The 24,188-nt window shown below is 42.6% G+C and overlaps 1 long non-coding RNA gene across 1 annotated transcript; it reads left to right on the top strand.

Moving 5' to 3' along the window:
• The first annotated feature begins 23,492 nt into the window (after window positions 1-23,492).
• Window positions 23,493-24,188, top strand: LOC112435151 (uncharacterized). The gene is made up of 3 exons (XR_003024449.2): window positions 23,493-23,662; window positions 23,736-23,941; window positions 24,021-24,188. It is a non-coding gene; the product is annotated as an uncharacterized LOC112435151 (long non-coding RNA).

Below are 24,188 nucleotides of genomic sequence, written 5' to 3'. Positions count from 1 at the left end.
CATTTGTTTTGACACAAGCTGTTGGGGAATTATATAATATTTTTAACCAGTTAATGAAAGAGGATCCAAAACCAAATTTGTGTAAAGTTGCAAATAGAAATTTCCAGTTAACTCTGTCAAATGCTTTTTCTGCATCTAAAGAAAATATTGTAGTTTCAAGGTTTTTACTGCATGAGTAGTCTATCAAATTAAGTATAGTAATTAAGTAATTAAGTGTGCTATAGTCTTCTAAGTTTACCTGGGTTTTCTTTTTTCACCTACAAACAAGAGAAAGATACGGAAACAATTTTATTTTACCAGAGCTCAAAAATAGTACTTGCCATCTACTGCTTAAACATAAGCAATTATTTTCAGCAAACCAGAACTATACATTGCTGTACCTACCAAACCCAGTGACATCATGCTTAAAATTGCTGAGAGGTACAACTGGTGCAAATGGTGTTATGTAGCCTCATAGTGTATAACTGTGTGGCTGAGATAGTGCTGGAATCATAAACCTTCACACATTTGAGTACCACATTTGCAGATATGCAGTGGCAGAAGGGTACTAAAGACTCCAAATCATCCCAAAGAGAACCACCAGTTCTTGGAGGAAAACACTTTTCCTTCATGAGTATTTATTTTTGCATTTGCAGATTTCTTTAACTGTTCACAGATCAGTGCAGACACTGTAGATGATTTATTTACACATGAATATATGCTAGGACCTTCAAACATTGTTAATGTTCATTGATTTAGAGTTTTCTGTTTACTTAGTAATTATTTCTAGGGTTTAGGTGTCTCCATGTCTCTGCTTTCTCATTCCCAGTTTTCACGTTTCACATTGTTTTCTACATTCCTCGTGTTCTTTTGGTTAGCGTCTCCCAGTTCAGGTTTTCGTTTGTGTTTTTCATCTCCCCCTCACTTGTTGTGTGGTAGAGTTTTCATAAAGCCATAAATAAAGGCTCGCCTTTAAAACCTTCCCCGGCATCTGTGTCTGCGTTTAGATTCCTCATTCTGTCATCTCCACACAATCTGCCTTTGCAAATCGTGACAGTAACACTATATATCAGTTTGAGAACAGAAAAAAACACCTCTGAACATAGAACATGAAAAAAACTCTTAATACACCAAAGAAACACATGACAAGCAACAGGGGTGGGTAAAGGGTGAAGGACAGCCGATTTAGACAGTACATCCGGGCCTGCAGCCTGTGCGCTGGTCTCCTTGATCCACCATCGGCATCGGAAGGGAATAAGCGTCGAAGGCATTTGGAAAGGGAGGAGGGATGAGTGTGTGCATATCAGTGTATATGTATGTGTGTGCGTGTCCAGAGTTCAGCTGAGACAGTGTCCTTCGTCCTGCTAGGCTAAGTAAACAGTCTTCCAGCCAACCCAGGTGGCCTTGCATGGAATGGGAAGGAACAGACTAAACACAGTCGTTATCAGGGTGTTTTTGTTCGGCTCCAGCCTTGCGACCGCAGCTGGCGCCGAGAGGGTATCCGGATGAAGTGATGGTGCTTTTTACCTTAGTGCGAACAGCTCATATGAATTTCAAAGCAGTTCTACAGTCCAACGCTGGTCTCTCAATCTCCCGTTGGAGAGCCACGAGCTTCGCCATACTTGCGTTCTGTGATGTTGTCATTTCTTGTGCTCAAGGAGCCGATTCTGAGACTCACAACAGTGTGCCTTCCCGAGATGTCATCCAATTTGCGCACAGAGATGTTATTCCGAGCTAGCCCTTCCGAGATGTAATCCAGTCTGCAGTCAGAGATCTTATTCTGAGTATTCGCAGCAGCCGTAGCCTCTCCAAGATCTTATCCGTGCTGCACTCAATGAGCCCATTTTGAGAAACTCACGCCTCGTCCCATCATTTCAATCCCAGCGGGCAGCCTTTCGGGGGTTTGAACAGCCGGTTCTGCTTCCTTAATTCTTCGATAAGCCAGGGCCAAGCCAGTTCCGATCAGCCAGAACCCTGGTTCTGAATAGGTAGATATCTTCAGCACTCAGGCTCACCCAAGCCCAAACTTCTCGTTGAGAAAGGGGTGTCAATTGCATTTAGGGACCAGTTGATCCAATCCATAATTCCTCTTTTAGGTTTTAGAGAACAGACTGTGCGAGAGTGTTCCAGGGAAAAGTACAGTTAGACTTACTGTAGGACAAAAAAGCACAAAACATTTTAAAGAAAAAAACAAACATTGGTGACAGATGAGTAACTTATGTTGTTTGTTATTTCTAATTAGAATTGGGTTGTTGTTGTTTTTTACTAACTTACTTGTTATTATTTGCATACATGTGCCTTAACTTGAATGTTATGTCAGGTACAAAAATAACAGGAAAACACATATAACCCCTTTTCAAGTACTGGTATATTAAGTATTAATGACTGTTTTGTAAAGTGAATATTCTACAAGCAGGATTTTACACAGCCTTTGAATTTATAACATTTTTGAATATTATGTAATTGTAGCCTTGACTCTAATAAAAAGAACTGGATTGTAAAAATGTTATTCCTTACTTACTTCAACTCTTACATTTAATTTATAACCATAAAATCATGATAAAAACAGAATACAAAAATGAAAACAAGTATTTGACCTTTAGCTCATCTCACATCTGCAATAACCTTCTCTTGTGCCTCTAAGCTGAATATAAACATTTCACAAGGCCAGGAAAAAATAAAGGTAGAGGGGAAACAGAAGACTTTGTCAGATCAGCTAATTGAGTATTTGGCCCAAAGCAGGAACCATTTATAAGACCCTTCTTCCCTTTAGGCCTGCCTAACTTACTCCCATTCTTCTGCCACTGTCCAGCTGTGTGCTGCTGTGACACAAGGTTTTGTCACCCCTATTCCTGTATACTCCCTGACTCTCCCTCATTCATCACTGCAGAGTGATTTCTGGGTTTAAAGGAAAATGATAAAGTTGCTTGCAGGCTCACTGTGGACACAGCAGGACCCTCAAGGCTAAAGTGCTCTCTGATCAGTCAAAAGGCCTTCTGGGTCAAACTGCCCTTCTGATATCAGACGCAAGGTAACAAAACTACAGGTTAAAAAAATAACAACATAAAATGTTGATCTTGATCCCTTACCCATACCACACACACACACACACACACGCACACACACACACACACACACACACACACACACACACACACACACACACACACACACACACACACACACACACACACACACACACACAGGCAGACAGATGCACAGAAAACAATTTTGCCACCCTTGAGTTTGCTACTAATCTCAATTGTTGTACTCCGTTTGGACGACACAAGTCTTTCATTATGTTTGTTGCAGCAGGAAACTACTTCATCTTTTTTGAAGATGACAATTAAGAGCCACCAGTGTGTAATCAGAGCGAGTGTCCCAGAATGATAATAAGTGTCTACATCATCCCCCACCCTTTCCCATTTGAACAGCTGTGACTCCAGCAGTGCTATTGGCAGGCTCCATACTCTATTGCCTCATTTAGTTGCAGTCTCTGAAGTGGTTGTTTGGAACATTATGGACCTCAAACAACTGAAGATATTTGTACTGTTGTTGTTTTCTAAATTATTGTTTCTTTGGGCTTTTTGAACCCCACTTAAGCCCCAAATAAATAAATAAATAAACAGTACTCTTTACTCTCTTATTTTTTTGATCTGCACTATTCATAACCATTTTATGCCTATCTTCCATTAGTTGTTGCTAGTTAGGAGGAAACCCTCACTATTAAACATGAACAGAAAACATCTCTTCGTAATGAGGCGCTAAGGAAATTGTGTTTTTGTCTGCCTCCTAACTGTCTGCATGATAATCCTGTTTTGTGGGTGTGCAACAGCACTGACAAACTGTTTCCTCATTTTTGTCACACACAGTTCATCCTCCTTTGCTTTGGTTTGGCATGTTTTCTTGCAATTCATTTACTTTTTTAAATTTTCACATCTTGATGAACAAATAACTTGATAATCACTACATTTGAATAATGATTTGTAATTTAATTAACATAGTTGCTCATACCATAATCTCAACATTTATCACTTTAATTAACCTTCAGCTTCCAAATCAGCTGAATTGTAATTTATATATATATATATATATATATATATATATATATATATATATATATATATATATATATGCGTCTATATCTAAGTGTTCCCTGATGTCATTATCAAAACTTTGTTGCTCATCCTTTTCTTTCTTTCTTTAGTCAGTAAAGAAATAATAGTCAGTAAGGAACAGGAAAGACCTAGACTGTAGACAGCCAGTCCATTTCATAAGCCAAATCTTAAACATTCAGTGAAACACTTAGTCAGTCATGCCTCCACAAACATGCTGTTACAGTATTGCTCAAAGGGATCACTATGAAAAAAAAATCTTTTATCCTTTGTATTATCTATTGTATCCGATAGAATTGAAATGAAAAGTTAAATAGACCTCCATGGTGCTAAAGTGCACAACCAGGATTACAGACTTTGCAATTGCATAAATGCTGGGCCAATTATAAAGAAAGTTCAGATAACTGTTATTATCCTCTGTTTTCTTCGAACCAATAAAGTACATCTTTCTATATTCATATTCTAAGCAGTGGGACTCATAAACTTCAGAGCTTTCTTATGAAGTCTAAGGTTAAAAGTACAGAAGCAATAACCAGGCAACATCTAGGACTGATGCCTCACTGGCTGAGGATCTAAACCGTTTCTTCGCCCGCTTTGAGACGACCAAGCCCTCAGCTGCCACACCACTTCCACCCGCCCCCAGCACTGGCACACTAACACTTAGGGAGCACCAAGTGAGGTGTGTTCTAAGGTCAGTGAATCCCAGGAAGGCGGCAGGTCCTGATGGAATACATGGAAAGGTTCTCAGAGCATGTGCTGACGAACTGACCGGAGTCTTCACTAAAATCTTCAACCTTTCCTTGTCATCAAACACCGTCCCGCCCTGGCTCAAAACCTCCACCATCATCCCCATCGCCAAGAAGACAGCTGTGGCCAGCCCAAATGACTACAGGCCTGTTGCACTTACGCCTGTAGTGATGAAGTGCTTTGAGAGACTGGTCTGTCAGCACATCAGGGCCGGTCTGCCTCCCACTCTGGACCCCCACCAATTTGCCTACAGGACAAATCGTTCCACCGAGGACGCTATCACCATAGCGCTCCACACTGCGCTGAGTCACCTGGAGCACCGAGGAAGCTATGTGAGAATGCTCTTTCTGGACTTCAGCTCAGCATTCAATCATATCATCCCGGAGATCCTGGTCCAGAAACTGTCTCACCTGGGACTCTCCACCCCCATCTGCCTCTGGATCAAGGACTTCCTGACAAATAGACCACAGTCTGTCAGACTCGGCCCCCACCGGTCCAGCACCATCACACTCAGCACCGGGTCTCCACAAGGATGTGTTTTGAGTCCCCTCCTGTTTACGCTCTACACATCCGACTGCTCCCCTACCCATCTCTCAAACACCATCATAAAGTTCGCGGATGACACCACAGTGGTTGGACTCATCTCAAGGGGGGATGAGTCGGACTACAGAGATGAGGTCAACAGACTGACTGAGTGGTGTTCAGTTAACAACCTCCAACTGAACACCACGAAAACTAAAGAACTTATCTTGGACTTCAGGAAGGGCAGAGCAGACCCGGCCCCACTTTACATTCACGGGAGCTGTGTGGAGAGGGTACACTCCATGAGGTTTCTGGGCGTGCAGATATCTGATGACCTCTCCTGGACTGCAAATACTACAGCGGTGGTTAAAAAGGCCCAGCAGCGTCTCCACTTTCTGAGAGTGCTCAGGAGGAACAACCTGGAGGAGAGGCTGCTGGTGACATTTTACAGAGCCACCATAGAGAGCATCCTAACGTACGGCATAACAACATGGTATGCAGGGTGCTCAGCTGCAGACAGGAAAGTACTGCAGAGGGTCATCAACACAGCCCAGAAGATCACTGGCTGCTCTCTGCCCAGCCTGGAGGTCACTGCAAACTCTCGGTACCTCAGCAGAGCTGGCAATATCATCAAGGACCACTCTCACCCCAGCAACCAACTGTTTGAACTATTACCGTCAGGCCGACGGTACAGGTCACATAAAACCAGGACAAACAGATTCAGGGATAGCTTCTTTCCCAGAGCTATCACCGTAGTAAATAAGCACAAAAACAATTGAACCTATTCCATACCGTCACTGTCATTATATTATGCTGCTATTCATACTGTCATTATATTAATGCTGCTATCCTGTATATATTGTACATACTATTGTTTGAGTACTTACGATTGTTTTTTTTGTACTTTTTATATTTTACATTTATATTTATTATTGAAACTTGCACCAAGGGAGTGGCACTCCAATTTCGTTGTACTCTGTACAATGACAATAAAGGCTATTCTATTCTATTCTATTCTACATGCAGGTGACTTTGTTGCCTAATATAGGCATCTGAGGACTGTGTGTTTTTTTAAGTATTATCTAAATATAATTATTTCTATACTCTAGACTAACTGCTGAGCACAAGAATCACAGGGCAGCCATATTTTCCTATCTCATTAACAGATACTTTAGCAGATGTTTTTACAGGCCAGAACAGTGCAATGTCAGTGAATGTGTCTGTGGAAGAAGAAAGGCTTCCTCTCCTTGAGAACCCTGAGGACATCCTGTCTAATGAAATGCTGTCAAGGTCCAGTGAGCTGAGCTGCCAGAAGAAAGCTTCACAATGACATAAAGCCCAACAACCAGCACAAAGCAAGAAGCATATGTCAACTCTAACTCCTCATACATTTATTACTTTTCGGGAGCCACACAGGCAGATAACAGTGGGATGCCACCTTGTGCACACAGAAGGAAATTTGTTGCTTTGTCCTGGCTTGATACATTATTTATTTTGCACTTTAACCTTAGTGACTGACAGCAGTAATTCATTTAGATAAAGCAACTGCAGTATCCTCTGAACTGAAGTAGCAGGTCCACTGAGCTCTTGGAGCACAAGAGATCAGACTCACATTGTATTAGGGATAAAGCGATTTGAAGCAAAAACATCACGCCATTCATATCAGTTTGTGAGTTTGGTTACTGTCCATAGTTTCCATGCTCAATACCTAATCCAAAACAATATTAGGTGTGCACAATAAGTAGAAAGAATTAGACAAGTGGTAATACAGAATGAGTTCCTGCCACAAGTGGAGGAGTTCAAGTATCTCGGGGTCTTGTTCGTGAGTGATGGGAGAAGGGAGCCGGAGATCGACAGACGGATTGGGGCTGCAGCTGCAGTAATGCGGACGCTGCACCGGTCCGTCGTGGTGAAGAGGGAGCTGAGTGTAAAAGCGAAGCTCTCAATTTACCGGTCGATCTACGTCCCTACCCTCACCTATGGCCACGAGCTGTGGGTAGTGACCAAAAGAACGAGATCGCGGATACAAGCGGCAGAAATGAGCTTCCTCCGAAGGGTGGCTGGCCTCTCCCTTAGAGATAGGGTGAGAAGTTCGGCCATCCGGGAGGGGCTCAGAGTAGAGCAGCTGCTGCTCCACATCGAAAGGAGCCAGCTGAGGTGGTTCGGGCATCTGACAAGGATGCCCCCTGGGCGCCTCCTGGGTGAGGTGTTCCAGGCATGTCCCACCGGGAGGAGGCCCCGGGGCAGACCCAGGACACGCTGGAGAGATTATATCTCTCGGCTGGCCTGGGAACGCCTTGGTATTCCCCCGGATAAGCTGGAGGAGGTGGCTGGGGAGAGGGAGGTCTGGGCCTCTTTGCTTAGGTTGCTGCCCCCGCGACCCGGCCCCGGACAAAGCGGATGAAGATGGATAGATGGATGGATGGTAATACAGAACTGCACGGTCAATTTAGTACTCCAGGGCATCTATCGCAAATTTATAAAGTTATATGGAGGGTTCAACTGCATGAAGTGAGTGAAAAAAAATGACATTCTGACATTTTGACAATAAAAAAATTTTTTCAGGGGGGGGGGGTGAAGTTCATGTCTTAGACAACTGGAAGCTCTGACTATCTGGACAGAAATAACCATTCAAACAAACCACAGTCCACAGATGCAGCAGGAGTGTATTTCATGAGCTCCAAACCTCACGCTGACTTTTCCAGCTAATTAAACAAGAAGCTGAAACCGACCGAGAAAGATGAAGGCTGTAAGGTAGGAAACAGCCTGCAGCTGGTGTAACAGAAAAAGAAGAAAAGATTACTCTGTCATAAAAGTGAGGGGAAAAAATGCTGTTGCTTTTGTTTATAACACTACCTTAATCTGTTGCATTTGGTAGGAAAAGAAAGACTTTACAGGATGGTGGTCAAGACTGCTGTTCCACAGCAAGAGAACATCACCTATGGTGATGGCAATGATTTATCTATCACTTTTTTCACTGATATATTTTTTCTATTTCAGGTTTAAGCAGATTAGAGAATAGTGCAGCATGAGGGGGCTGTGGTGAAATCATGTTGTGGGTAGGTCTGAAAAAAGAACAAAAAAGAAACCACAGAAAATGCGTCGTGCCATTTCATCTCTAGCTTGGGGTATTCAAAAAAAATCTTCAGAATATAGAGGATTTGATTTGTTGGATGAGGGTGGATGTATGGATGAATTTGACATTGAACATACTGTATACTGTTCATCCATTTGATTAACTATGTGTCAAATGTGATTTGTTTGGGGGGGGAAAAGGGAAAAAAGAGTGTCGGATAGCTTTCTCCATTCCCTTTCATATGATATATTAGTTGGTATGGTTTCTTGAATTTTTTTAAGGTCAACTTTGACCTTGGGTGCCAACAGTGAAGGTCAAGCCTAGGTACTCATGTCCCACAAGACCTACTATATTTTTGTGAAGGTTGAAGACAATTCATTTAAAAAAAGTGGGTATTATAACATTTTTACTGATTTTCACATGTAATGTTATCTTGACCTTGATGTGATTTTCACCTAAATTAAATCATCTCAAGCTTGTATCCACCATTACAGTAAATCTGGAAAATTATATCTTGAAAACTGTGGACTCTAGACTGCTTACAAACCAACATCCATGAAAACAGCAGTGGAAACAGGTTGATTTAGAATTTAGTGGAAAAGTTCTTTTAAGTAAAATAATTGGTCTGAATAAACTCTAGTTAAAATACAATATTGGCTTAAGTTCACAGCTTGAAAATGATGAGCATAGGACATGTTGTATGATTAAGACTGCAACACATAACCCCAGAGGAGTGGATGAGAAGTATGTTTGCTTTCTTCATCTTACAGTTGTCTTCCTTAGCTGGATTGTCTGGTCCAGTGCATAGGATGATTACAGTTCTCATTAAGGATGGACTCAGGCAGTGTAAATCCCAAGACAGACTTATGAACAAGGAGAAGAACTGACAGAGCATGCCTAGAAGACACACTGTCTGTACTAGCTGTCTCCAGAGTTTAATGCCATGATGAGAACAGACTTGGTGAAAACAGCTTAATTTCAGCGATATGGTCCTAGTGCAAATGAGTTTACTGTAAAGTGTCATCATAGAAAGTAAGTATCAAGTGAATATGTAATATGTGTGACGTCACTTGTGAAATGAATGTAGTTCTAAATCACTCAGTTTTAACTGTACTGTTTTATTTTACTGCAAAAGACATTTAAACAAATTAATCAAAATTGGCAGAAAAGTACATTTAACAACTGTTAAAGATTAGCCTGCCACTGTGGAAAACTGTTGTTAATTGGGCAAAATTAGAATATATCTTGAGAGAAAAGTTTAAGTTGTGTCATTTACACACTTGAGACTTGCCCTGAAGATTGATTACAATTATCTTCCTTCTGGCAGACTCGCAAATTCATATCTTAGCAATTATGGAACAGCACTTTGGCCATTCTTTTTCCTTATTTTAACAGAAAGTTATATTTTATGAAGGTAGCACTGATACACCAGGTTAGAGATTGTAGTATTTCTATGTCTGTGCAGTATTTTAAATACATAGATTGCAAATAAAAACAACTGCACACAGAGCATGAAAATATTATGCATGTCAAGGATAAAATATTTTTAGGCATGTAAATTTAAAGCCGAGACTTTTCAATGACAATCAAGCACCAGGAAGTTGTACTTGATATATTAAAAATAAAATAAAAAACTGGTTGTTGAGAATGTTCTTATGATAATGTGGAGTCTAACAGGATAAAATGCTGCAATTGGTACCAAGGGTACTCCAAGAGAAGAAGGAAAAGTCTTAAACGCATGTTAGGGTGTTTAGTTTTTCATCTTCAAAGTATATGACCCAATCTTTTAAGAATTATAAACAATAATTTCAAGAGAAATCAAAGTGGATTATTGGCTTTTGAATAAGTTGAACTTTTTTTTGCCTTTGCATATGCTCTACCAAACTTTAAAAAAGTGTGTAGTGTCCATTTTCTTTCTCATCGCTTCATGACTATTTCTTGTTGTGAAAGATCTGATTACTGAATAAAGTATTTGCACAAATATTAAATACTATCACAGTAATTTACAATAATATTGAACCATGGTTGCACAGTAACAGAAAAATTACATTGAACAATCAAATCATCAAACAAACAAATCATCCCAACCAACCAATGACATCCTCAAAGGAAAACAAAACAACTTAAGAAAAGAGAGGATGCTCACCTTAAGTAGACAAAAAATAAAACACTTTCTATCATGAACTTCAACATAAGCAGCACGTATTGGTTGAAAATCGCAACCAATATTTACCTGTTTATTCATTATCAGCACCCTTTCTTTCCTGATGATTGTGAAGCTACCTGTTTAAATATCATATAAATAACGTGATGCAATGTGTTTAATTATTGACCTATACAGTGGTGCGCATCAGTCAAATTACATTTTTTGTGCCTTGGACACACCAGTGTGCTTTGGCCTAGGATGTGGGAACCAACAGTCAAGACTAATTAAAAAAGTTAGTGCCGCATTTATATGGATTGTTTAATTAAGTTATCCTTCTACTATAGCCTTATAAACTAAATTGATACATAACTTTGGAAAAAAATGTCAAGAGAAAGTTTTTTTTAAGTTCTTTTTAAAATGAGATACCCAGGCCTTCTGGGCTGGCAAATAGCCTCCTGCCACAGAAAAAAGTTTTCTGTGACAATTGTGTAACAAGACAAGAATGGGAATAAAATTAATACTGTCACTCCACCCCCATCATTTATTTATTTTATTAAAAACGATTAATCAAATATGCCCAACTGCTCAAAAATAAAGCATCAAAATTAGATTACATGATACACCATGAGACTTCATTGCTATTCCAGAGAAAATAAGTATTTGAGATTACTGTCTTTAATAAAACCATGCCTCATTCAAACAGGTCACTATATAGAGACAGAGCAATGAGATAATAAAGATATGAATGGCTTAATTTATTGTTTCCATTTGTTTTGAAGTGAGAGTTTAAATTCACAGTTAAAGGCAGAATGCTAATTACACTGATGTTGAAAGTGAAGGCTGCTACACGTCAGGTCTCGCTTTTGACCCTCAGTTAATTTCAAATGAGGCTAAAATCCAATTAATTGGAATCTAGCTTCAGGGTTAGTAATCAGTAGGTTCTTTCTAATGAAAATTACACCTCAAAGGATAATCTATTTCGGGAGTATATTATAACATTACATAAAACCCTAGAATATAGGTTTACTTCAGTTGATTGCTACTATTTTCCAATGCAGAATCTATGTTTCTTGAATGGTCTTGGATTAATCATCCAGTTAAATAGTTTTTTGCAGCTTAGTGATTTCTGAGTGAAACTAACTCCAAGCCCTCAACCCCACCTTTAATATTTGAACTTTTTAGAAGCAAAACCGATAGATTATATTATCCAACTTATGACTGACTCACAGTCAACCATCTAAAATTCAATTCCTATAATTTAATTAACAGAGGGATTTCATTTTTTTTCTTCTCTCTTTCTTCCATGATGAATTTCTTTTTAATGAAGGGTTGAAGGACAACTTACTCTCAGAATGAATACAATGGGGTTTCTTTAATTATGTGTAAGTGTTTTTTGTTTGTTTGTCTTTTTTAATCCTACTGACAGCTCTGCTTTCAAGAGTATAATGGAATCTTGGCTGTAATAGTTTGTTGCAGAAAATGCGAGCATAATACAGAACCGCATCAGGAGCCTTCTCTTTAACTTCTATCTCTTTAAAGCAACATATTGTGGCGAGCTCAGACAAGGAGGAGACAGAGGTGTCATTTGGTCTTGCTTCCCCGTATTGCCAGGGAGCACAGCTGTTTATTTCCAACAGAAAAACACCGCCGCTAACCCAACTGCTCGGTGTAGCTCTAGCATAACAACAACAAGAAAAAGGCGCCCTCTCTCCCAGAAAACACACAGTTGCAGAGAGAGCGGGTCACATGGTAACCATGGCAACATAACGCTGCCGCCTGAAACAACAGAACACAACTTTCAAACAAAACCCAAACAGCCCTGACCTGCTGCATACCCCCCACCTAAGGGGTCAGTCGTCCCCGACAACCCCATTACCCAACACAAGGTCCTGCAAATGTCCAGGTGTCTTCGTTCTGTGGGATTCCAAGGTTAGCCTTGGTGGAGCTGTTCTCCCATTGTTCCTCTAAGAGTAAACATCGAACAGTACAGTTCTTGGTTTCTGTCTCTCTGGTATACCTCTTCAAGGAGTTAGCCAAAGGTGTGAGTCTTTGCTTTGCAGTTTCTAAGGCCTCAAGTATGGACAGCTTGTTGTACTTTTTAGGCGCCCTTTCTTTATCACACCTTTCTGCAGCTCTGATAGCTGGCTAGCTTGCTTCCATGCTGCCTTGATCTTGGCCTCTAGTCTTATCTTCCATGGAGGGTACTAACTCCTGTGGCTGTTGTTATCTTACAGCTTAGCAATGATCTTAGCAATGATCTTCTCTTTCAGATCAGCTGCTGTGGTATTTATCATACCAGTTGTTTTGGGGCTTGGTGCCCAGTCTTGGAGTGTAAGAATAATCAGTGTTGGGGAGTAACGGAATACATGTACCGCCATTACGTATTTAAAATACAAAATATGAGTAACTGTATTCCGTTACAGTTACCGTTTAAAAAGGTGGTATTTAGAATACAGTTACTTTGTTGAAATAAATGGATTACACGGCGGTACTTTCCTGTTTCATATTGTGGCGGGTCAGGACTGTTTGGGTTTTGTTTGACAGCTATGTCTGTGAAGGTTCTCAGTCATCCAGGTCATCGTAGTCAAAGGAGCTTGCAAAGAAAAGCGTCTGGACTTCTTTAAGTTGCTTGAAGACGTTTCACCTCTCATCCGAGAAGCTTCTTCAGTTCTAAGGTCAGGCGGCAGCGTAATGGTTGCCATGGTTACAGGGTGACGCTCTCTCTGCGTGTTTCCTGGGTGAGAGAGCGCCTTTTTGTTGTTGTTTTTGTTGTGCTAAGCTAATAGGCAGAATGCTACAGGTATAGCTCTAAAAAATGTAGCATCATGGGTAGTGTAGTCCGTGCTGCTGGGAGACTGGACTGCCATACCCGTTATGTGTCTGTGAGCGAGGGAGGGAGAAAAAGGAAAAGTACGAGCTGTCACCAAGCAGAAACGGGAGCTGGAAGCATGTAAATATAATAATAACGACTGCAGCCAAGAAGAAAGCCTGACGAGCCCAGTTGTAAGTAAACTATTAAGACTCGACTGTACACTGTGTTCGTGTTTTCCTCTGAAACAATAAGTTTCGTTGCAGCAGCCTTTCAACGCCTCTCTCTGTCTCTCGCTGCAAAGTTGACCCAGACAACAAAGTAAAGCTAGTTTTCAGCTACGAGCCCGACAAGGAACCCACCATATTAGCCAGAGGTCCCTTTGCTACGGTTCGGAGCCGCGGACCTTCAGTAACAGTAATAAGTCACAGCAATAGTACATTCACGTAGTTGTAAACAGCATATATTAAGTAATCCAAAGTATTCAGAGTACGTTACTCTCTTTCACTGGAGTTACATGTGTAGTGACTTTCCAACAGTTCCCTATTCTCATCCCATGTCCACTTATTCCATAGCCTTGTTCCATTAGCCCACTTCTCATCATTATTTCTGGTTCTTCAACATCTGACACAAACCTTGTTAGTCTGAGCAACACTGAGGCTGGCATGGCTTCAAAGATGCCCCTGAGACAATTCAACCTATAACATCAGGGTGCTAGATGCTAGTACGCAGGACACAGATGGAATACCATAACCAAGTAGCTGGTATAGTATACATATATCTGTGACAAGTATGGCCTAGAAGTCCCATGGTCAAAATGAGATACAGTGGTATAATAAGTACTAAATGTGTGACCAATTTTCAAAGTAAATATATTTCTAAAGGTGCTATTGGCATTAAAATTCTCATCAGACATCAGTAACAACCGATCAGAATCAGAAACTTTATTGTCATTGTCACAGGTACAACGAAATTAAAAATGGTCCCCCATTATTGCATCATCCCTAACGATATCAAAATATAAATAAAACAATAAAATTCAATAATAAAAAAAATAGAATACTTAAAGTGCTAATAAGAGGTATCAACAAACATTCACATACATGCTTCAGTCAGCGCATAGATTAATACAAGAGTGGCATGATTGGCATTTTTTTGTATCACTAATCAGATGTGTTATTGCGGTTGGATAAAAGCTGTGTTTGAGTCTATTAGTCCTTATACTAATTGCTCTGTACCGTCTGCCTGAGAGCAACAGTTCAAACAGGGAGTGGCCAGGATGTGAGGTATCTTTTATGATGTTTTGGGCCTTTTTAGGACAGCGGGTGTTGTGTAGATCTTCCAGTGTGGGGACAGGGCAGCCGGTGATCGTTTGGGCGGTGTTAATGATCCACACATACAAAGAAATCAAACCATATATATATCCAAAAAATAAGTTATGTATAATAATGAGACACGACACAGGAAAAAAGTATTGAACACATTTGCAAAAAAGCATGGAACGTCATGATACCAGCTGAAATCTATCAGTAATTAGAAAGCAGTCCTGACAGTTAATGCAAATTAATGTCAGCTGGTTCAGTCTTAACTGATGGCCTGTAAGAAGCTGTCTCATTACAAATGCGTTACCCAAAAAGCTTCTCATAATGGGTGAAACAAATGAGCTCTCTCAAGACCTTTGCAACCTTATTCTTGGAAAACATATTGATGGCTTTGGTTACAGAAAGAATTCTAAACGAGGTTCCAGTGAACACTGTTTGGGCCATAATCGGGAAGTGGAAAGAACATCATTTGAGCGATCGTGGCTCAAGAGTTGGGAGTTCGCCTTGTAATCGGAAGGTTGCCGGTTCGAGCCCCGGCTTGGACAGTCTCGGTCGTTGTGTCCTTGGGCAAGACACTTTACCCGTTGCCTACTGGTGGTGGTCAGAGGGCCCGGTGGCGCCAGTGTCCGGCAGCCTCGCCTCTGTCAGTGCGCCCCAGGGTGGCTGTGGCTACAATGTAGCTTGCCATCACCAGTGTGTGAATGTGTGAGTGAATGGGTGGATGACTGGATATGTAAAGCGCTTTGGGGTCCTTAGGGACTAGTAAAGCGCTATATAAATACAGGCCATTTACCATTTACCATCATTTCACCATAATCCATGCATGACCAGGTGGTACAAAGAGACCTGAAATTAGCAGGTACAATTGATGGCAATTGATGGTAAGTAGAGTAGGATTTTCGTAGAGATAGTAGCTATACCAAGTGATAGCAACATCAGGAAGAAGGAAAAGAAGAAGCTCAAGCAGTCCCGAGGGCTGAGAGAGGAACAGATGAATGGATAAGCCGATTATAGAACATACAATTGGCAGGTAACGCTCAAAGGGAAAATGTGTGTTTTAAGTCTCAGATTAATATTTTAAGTAATTTAAAGTAATTCAGATAAATTCTGAATCTATTCCAAGTATTATCAACTTCAACTTTGCTCATAAGAAAATAAAGAATGTAAAATTCAAATTCAAAATTCAAATTTTATTTGTCACGTACACAGTCATACACAGTACGATATGTAGTGAAATGCTTGGACAACTGCTCGTGACCTAAAGAAAACAAAAAAGGAAAAGGCTATGAATAAGATAGGAAATAAATATGAAAAATTAAAAAGGGTCAATTTAACTAGGAAGGAATAAAATATAAATTAAGGTTAAAAATGAAATAACTGTACAACACAAATTAGAATGAAGGGTAAATTTAACTGGGAAAGAATAAGATAAAATATATAAATTAAAGTAAAATAAAATAACTGTACAGCAAAATACACAATATAGAAATATATAAGAATGTATGAAGAAATATAAATAAATATATACACAATAACAGCAGCTGTACAAGTATTATACATTATTGTAGTCACAGGCTTGAATGTGTCACTCTGAACTACCTCTCTGTGGGCGGATGATGAGCAACTATCTTCGGCACTTCTCCACAGGAGAAGCAGGTCTGCAGGTTGCAGTAAGCTTTTCGATTAGCCTTGCTAGAGTGGACAGAGCAGGTTCATACTTGCTCAGCCATGAAATGTTTGCTTCTAAGCCAAAGTAGTCTGCTGATGTTCTGTTGATGTTGATTTAGAGTCTGAATTTTTACTATACTGGGCTTCAGAGCATGGTTAAAAAACAGTGTAATCTACAGCAATAACCATTTCTCTTATGAATTATTTTTCATCACATTTGAGGTGATGTCTGGAAAGTGAAGAAATGTAGATTGGTTAATGATAATCTGATACTTCCAGGTTACTTGAATACCACAAATGCTGCCTTTTTGCAGTTTCTTGGTATAAAGAAGTGCTATAATGTGTAGTTTAGCATTTTTTTTCTCCACACACTGTCATACTCCAGTCTTTTTACCTAGTAGCAGGGCATGGTCAAGATAAAACTATTTGCTTTTGCATCTGATCTCTCTCAGGAGAGAGACAATATATTCAGTTGGCCCTGAATCTGTTGGTTTGGGGTTTCCTGTCATGCTGTGGGTGACTCTGGCGTTCTGTGAACTCTCTGTACCACAAGGGAGTCAGGAAAATTGTGCTGACCCAGCAGCTGCAGGGATCAGTCGCTTAATAAAGATTCTGATGCCTCAGGGATGTTAAACATGCAAAGGCTTTCAATGAAGTTCAGCAAGGCTGAAGTTCACCCTTTCTTTGGTGAATGCTGTCCTCCAGTGCTCAGATTGAAATCTCAGCCAGTCCAAGTGTTTACACAGAAAAAGGTCCACAAGATAAAACAGCTTTGGTTTTATAGAGTTTCACTAGTTTTGGACAGAGAACATATTTGAGAAGAGCAGTGAGAAACTACTCCTACATCACAAGAGAGAGAGAGAGAGAGAGAGAGAGAGAGAGCGAGAGAGCTATTTTTCTACATTTGTGTGATCAAAGAATGCCACTTCATGCATTCACTTACATACCTATGTTCTATACTTCCTGTCTGTGAGTTTTAATACCAGTTTTGTTATTTTCACGAGCCAGAGCTTCAATGGTTTTAAAAATAGAAGACAAAAAAGTTAGACACACGTTTATGGTCTAACTTAATTCAAATTCAAATTTTATTTGTCATGTACACAGTCATACACAGTACGATATGCAGTGAAATGCTTACACAACTGCCCGTGACCTAAAGAAAAAAAAAAGGAAAAGGCTATGAATAAGATAGGAAATAAATATGAAAATTAAAAAGGGTAAATTTAACTAGGAAGGAATAAAATAAAATATAAAAATTAAAGTTAAAAATGAAATAACTGTACAACACAAATTAGAATGAATGGTAAATTTAACTGGGAAAGAATAAGATAAAATCCATCCATCCATTCACTCACTTCCGCTTATCTTTTTCAGGGTCACGGGGGGGGGCGCGCTGGAGCCTATCCCAGCTGTCATAGGGCGAGAGGCGGGGTACACCCTGGACAGGTCGCCAGTCTGTCGCAGGGCCAACACACAGGGACAGACAACATTCACTCGCACATTCACACCTAGTGGCAATTTGGATTATCCAATTAACCTATCCCCACAAGCTGCATGTCTTTGGACGGTGGGAGGAAGCCGGAGTACCCAGAGGGAACCCACGCAAACACAGGGAGAACATGCAAACTCCACACAGAAGGACCCCGGCCTGATGTTGGAATTGAACTCAGGACCTTATTGCTATGTGGCAACAATGCTAACCACCGTGCCACCGTACTGCCGAAATAAGATAAAATATATAAGTTAAAGTTGAAAATAAAATAACTGTACAACAAAATACACAATACACAGTATAGAAATATATAAGAATGTATGAAGAAATATATATATATATATGAGACAACGAACATCCAAGAATACATTGGGAAGATGGCCCCAACTGACCGAGTGCTCAGTGAATACCTCAGGCAGCAGAAACCCAAGAAAGAGGAGGGAGACGAGGAACCATCATGGAAGGACAGAGCCCTGCACGGTATGTACCACCGGCAGATAGAGGAGGTGGCTGATATCCAGAAATCCTACCAGTGGCTGGACAAAGCTGGACTGAAAGACAGCACAGAGGCACTAATCATGGCAGCACAAGAACAAGCTCTGAGCACAAGATCCATAGAGGCTGGGGTCTATCACACCAGGCAAGACCCCAGGTGCAGGCTGTGTAAAGATGCCCCAGAGACAATCCAGCACATAACAGCAGGGTGCAAGATGCTAGCAGGCAAGGCATACATGGAACGCCATAACCAAGTGGCCGGCATAGTGTACAGGAACATCTGTGCGGAGTATAACCTGGAAGTCCCGAGATCAAAATGGGAGATGCCCCCAAGGGTGGTGGAGAATGACCGAGCTAAGATCCTGTGGGACTTCCAGATACAGACGGACAAAATGGTGGTGGCTAACCAACCGGACATAGTGGTGGTAGACAAACAGAAGAAGACGGCCGTAGTGATCGATGTAGCGGTTCCGAATGACAGCAATATCAGGAAGAAGGAACACGAGAAGCTGGAGAAATACCAAGGGCTCAGAGAAGAGCTCGAGAGGATGTGGAGGGTGAAGGTAACGGTGGTCCCCGTGGTAATCGGAGCACTAGGTGCGGTGACTCCCAAGATAGGCGAGTGGCTCCAGCAGATCCCGGGAACAACATCGGAGATCTCTGTCCAGAAGAGCGCAGTCCTGGGAACAGCTAAGATACTGCGCAGGACCCTCAAGCTCCCAGGCCTCTGGTAGAGGACCCGAGCTTGAAGGATAAACCGCCCGCAGGGGCGTGCTGGGTGTATATATATACACACACACACACAATAAAAGCAGCTGTACAAGTATTAAATGGAAATGAAGAAATATAATGTCCAGTGTTGTGCAATCCACATTTGTAAGTGTCTTATGCAGTGCAAATATGCTTAAAGTGATTTAAGTGATGAAGTGAAAACAATGTCCAGAATGTTCAGTGTGTGTGTAAGAACCATATGTACTTATGTACCATACTTAAATACTGGTTGTAGAATTCAGTCAAAATTATACAAAAGCAGATGTCTTTTTTATGTCCAGAGAGAAAACATGAGGATTGTCTGACTTGAGTCATTTGCTCATGTTTGTTTGCAGCCAACTGACTACACACACATTTAGCAATTTAGAAAAGAGTTCCCTAAACAAACGAACAAAGTGAGACAAAGGAAAGACAAAGTGTGGGTGTCTATGTTTCTGCTGAGGTCTATTTAACAAATCTTCAAACTTACCCAAAACACTGTTCTTCTTGATTTATCCCACTGTTGTTGTTCTTTTTCGTTAAAATAAGGAAAAGAATTTCAGTGGCTGAGATTTCAATCCAAGCAACATGGAAACATTTTTAACTCAACACATATTTTTTGTCAGAATTCAAATATCGCTACCACTGGTTTATTGCTGCACTTCTGTACATCAGTGACTTAAGCTAGATAGCACACGTAGTGCCTAGTGCTAACAAAATGTTATTCCATAAGTATGTTGTTTACTGTACAACTGAACAATTTAAAATTTACAGTTTGATGATTTAAAGTCTCACACACAACCCATCGAAAGGGGAGGGGGGCCCTGCTGCTTCCAAAGATAGCACATTTCATTTATAATGTTGTAAATCCAAGCCCATTATGTATTCATGATTTGAATCCTGGGTTGTGTGAAATCTCAGAAATGCACCCTAGACAAAGTGAATCTGTGAACTAAGGTGTAGGTCTGTTAGGTTATGTTGTGGTGATTCTCGGGTTGAGGGATGGGTGTTCGGCGGCGGGGGGCCCAGGACGGAGGGACCAAAACCAAACAAAAAACAAGCTCCAGTGATCCAAAAGAACCGTCCAAAACACAACACACACTGGAGTCCCTGAAAAGGGTCCCAAAACATAGTTCAGGAGGCCGGCCCGGAGGCTGACAACTCAGGAGCCCAGAACAGTTCATCTCCGGGGGCCGACCATGTTGGCGACACAGATCCAAAAGCCGTCCGCGCAGAAGGCAGCGGTGGCGACGGGGAAACAGTTCAGGCGGCCGACCGTGCGGATAGCAACGGCGGCGACGACACAAGTCCGGAGGCCGACCGCGTGGACGGCGGCGGAGGCAGCGTAAAAGCGGGTCCGGGGGCCGGCCATGGTGGCGAAGATGCCCAACATGCGGCCTGGCAGATGACCGACGATGTTGAGGCGGCAGATGGGGACCTGAAGGCTGCGTGGCCTTCGCAGCACCAGACGAGGCGGAAGCTGAGGCTGGACCAGGCGAAGCCGAGGAGGCAGAAGCTGAAGCGGAGGCTGGACCAGGCGAAGCTGAAGCAGAAGCTGAAGCAGAAGCTGAAGCCGCAGCAGGCGAGGCTGATGGTGATGGAGCCGGGCCAGGCGAGGCTGATGGTGATGGAGCCGGGCCAGGCGAAGGTGATGGAGCTGCAGCAGACGCCTGGACGGGCTCCTCGGGCCCTCCAGCTGACGAGGCAGGACGCTGGCTAGGTTCCCCTGAACCTCCAGCTGACGAGGCAGGAAGCTGGACGGGCTCCTCGGGCCCTCCAGCTGACGAGGCAGGAAGCTGGCTAGGTTCCCCTGAACCTCCAGCTGAGTCTCCAGACGAGTCTTGGGGCTGGACGGGCTCCTCAGGCCCTCCAGCGAAAACAGTCTCTGGACCAGTGGGCACCGGGGCCCCTGGAACACACAGGACAAAACCAGCAGGCACACGGGCCTCTGGCAGGAACAGGTCAGAACCAGCAGGCGCACGGGCCTCTGGCAGGAACAGGACAGACTGCAGCTGCGCGGAGCACCGACCCTGCTCAGGCAGCGACAGCCGGGTGCAGTCCTCAGCTGGGTTCTTAGCCTCCAGGGATCCAGAGTCAGCTGAGGGCTGTAATTTAACCTCTGGTGAGGCCCTGGAGCAAGCAACAGTCTCTAAACTAGCCAGCTGTTGAGGAACGATTGCAATTTTAATGTGTTTGTCTCTCTGCAAAACATATGTACTAGGAAAAGAGTCCAGAAACGGAGGCACAGATGCAGCCTCCCGTACAGAGGGAGTCGGTGAAGACGGAGATGGCATAGATGATTGGGCTAGCGGGGATACCGGAGGCCGAGTTGAATGCTGCTGTGCAGCTAAACGAGCTTGCGGCTGTGCAGCTAAACGAGCGTGCGGCTGTGCAGCTAAACGAGCTTGAGACAGCTGAGCAGGAGAATAAACAGGCAACAAACAGTTCTCCTTGTCATCTGCTGCACAAAACAAAGCCCCTGAATAAACTGTCCCACAGTCCAAAACAGAAAAAGGGTCCTTCTCACTCACCACAGCCGGCAGTCCTGAAGTCCTAATATCCGGCTGTGGGGTGACACGCCGACGGCGCGATCGTCGCTTCCTCCCTGCCGACGGCTCCGGCGGGCCGGGCAAAACCTCCGGCGGGCCGGGCAAAACCTCCGGCGGGAGAAGCTGACGTGACTGTTCCAGGGCGGCCGTAGTCCGCTGCTGCTGGACAAAGTCTGTGGATTCCTGAGCTCGCACCACCCCCCGGGCTTTATGCAGGTTGCAAATTAAGCCTGAGACTCCCTTAAGCTGTCAGAGGTAGGGATTTCCTCCCAGGATTGCCTCGATGGTTTTTAACCCCACCACTTTTGCCCTTGCGTTGGTGGTGTGGGTTACCCAGTCCATCAGGCGTTGGATGCGTGCGAGGTCGCTCTCCCCAGACAAAGCTGCTGGATCCATCTTGTGGTCGCGTTGTACTGTCACGGCTGGGGCGGCAGTCATGTGGAGGGTGAGAAAGGAGGATCCAATAGCAGACAATGGCGGAGGTGCAAGTGGGTTTTATTTACAGTGCATAAAACCAAGGTGTGGGCAGAGCCGATCATAAACCTAAACTGGGAAAACTAATACAAAATGGAGGACATGGAGCGAGGAGCAGAGAGTCACGAAGAAACATGGAATAATGTAGACTACACGGGAGATTCACAGAGAAACACAGACGACGCGACGAGGAGCACAGGCAGACACCAACTATAAATACACACACCAGGTAATGAGGAAATGGCACACAGGAGGGGACACAGCTGGAACTAATGGGCATAACGAGACACAGACCTACAAGGGAGGGAGTGTTCGCCCAGGGCCCCAAACAGGCTAGGACCGCCACTGATTGCCAATCAGATTCTTTCCTAGATGGTACTGTATGATGAATCAAAATCAGACAGTACTTTTCTACATTCATAATTTCATCAATTTTAACAAGATCCTCAACACCACTGTCTGAATTCAGTCCCAAAACATGACTCCAGTCATGTGAGTCTCTACTCTGCTTTACAAATAGTTTTAGACGGACATTCTCGTATACCACTGCTGACCATACTTGTTGATGAAGATTCGAACCAAAAATGTAAATTTGGATGTATTCATTCCATAAGGCCTGTTGCCACTGAGTTTCAGTCCATATCTTGTGTAATTTGGCACATGTCTGTTTTTCTCCCCATCCGGTTCCTTAATAATGGGCTCTTAACAGGTTCTTGACTTCTACTGAGGCACTAGATGGATCAACTGAAGGGCCAGATGCATCTTTCAGGTCCAGTCAGATCTGGATTTTTTTCCCATTTCTTAAGGATGTGACTTTCAAAAATGGTTTGCTGTAGATAGTGTTTATACTTACTGTTTAAAGACATACTGCACATGAAGTTGATATTCCAAATTTTCAGCTAATAGCGCTTTGGGAATCATCTTGTTGGTACAATAATATCATTTTCTGCCTCTCAAACTGTTTTATCTTTGGCATGGCAGCTTCAGCTAAAGAAACTGGAACAAATTATGTGCGTTTCGAACAAGCTGCAAGTAAAAAAAGTGCCTAAAGATAACATTTTGGGCTCTTGGTAAAATGTTAATGGCAATGGTAAGTTGCCCATTATCTGTAGACACACCGGTCGATCCCTTGAGTTAGGTGCATTTTTTATGCTTGAATCATCAGTGTCAAATGGTTTGACAAAAAAAAAGGAAATAAAAGAAAATCTTTGGATAATAGTGGAGTTGGTTTTTTTTATGTATGTGCTTCTCTAATATTTCTTTTTTTTCCCCCGCCCCTTTTCTTACTCGTATGTGATTGTTATAGCTACAGTGATAAACCTTGGGTCGACAACTGAATGTCATGGTCTACGGTGGGTGGCTGGAGTTTCCATTAGGCTCCTGAACTGACCTGGGATCCGCCCCTGGGCAGGGCCAACTCCAGCTCCTGCACACCTGGAGCCTATTGCAGGCTATCAAGCCAGAGGGATTTAAACCACACATCGATGTTCACTCACTGCCAGTTCGTCATCAACCCATGTTGGTAACAGGTCTTGTGTTTCAAATTCTCGCTGTGATTCATCTTACTAACAAAGACTCTTTTGTGCTACAGTTGCTGTACCCACCCTGGCTCACTCCACCTCCGGACTTGGAATACCTAGTGATCATTTTGGAAATCCCTCTGTGCCTCACCTGCCTGCCCTCCTGCCATCACACTCCATCTGGAGCCCCGGATCTCAGGTCAGCCTTTCCACGCCACTCAGCCTCCCCTGGATCTTCATCATCCCCCTCTCAAACACTCCAGGTCCCTAACTGCAAGTAAGAATTGCTGCTCTTATACTGGCCACTTCTGAGCTGCCTTCACTACCCACCTAACTTCTATATCCTCTCCCCTCAGTGTGACTGTTCCCCACTCAGCTCCGTTCCACTTCTCAGGCCTCGTTCCCTCGCCCTAGCCACGTTCCCCTGGGCACGCCACACCAAGGCTCCACGTCTCGTCATTTTCTGTCTTTGCCACGTTTCCCTTTTATTGTTCCCCTTGCACTTAACCGTAATAAACTATTTA

This window comes from Maylandia zebra, linkage group LG7 (assembly GCF_041146795.1).
Source record: "Maylandia zebra isolate NMK-2024a linkage group LG7, Mzebra_GT3a, whole genome shotgun sequence".
Lineage (NCBI taxonomy): Eukaryota > Metazoa > Chordata > Actinopteri > Cichliformes > Cichlidae > Maylandia > Maylandia zebra.
This window is presented reverse-complemented; position numbering and strand designations above follow the sequence as displayed.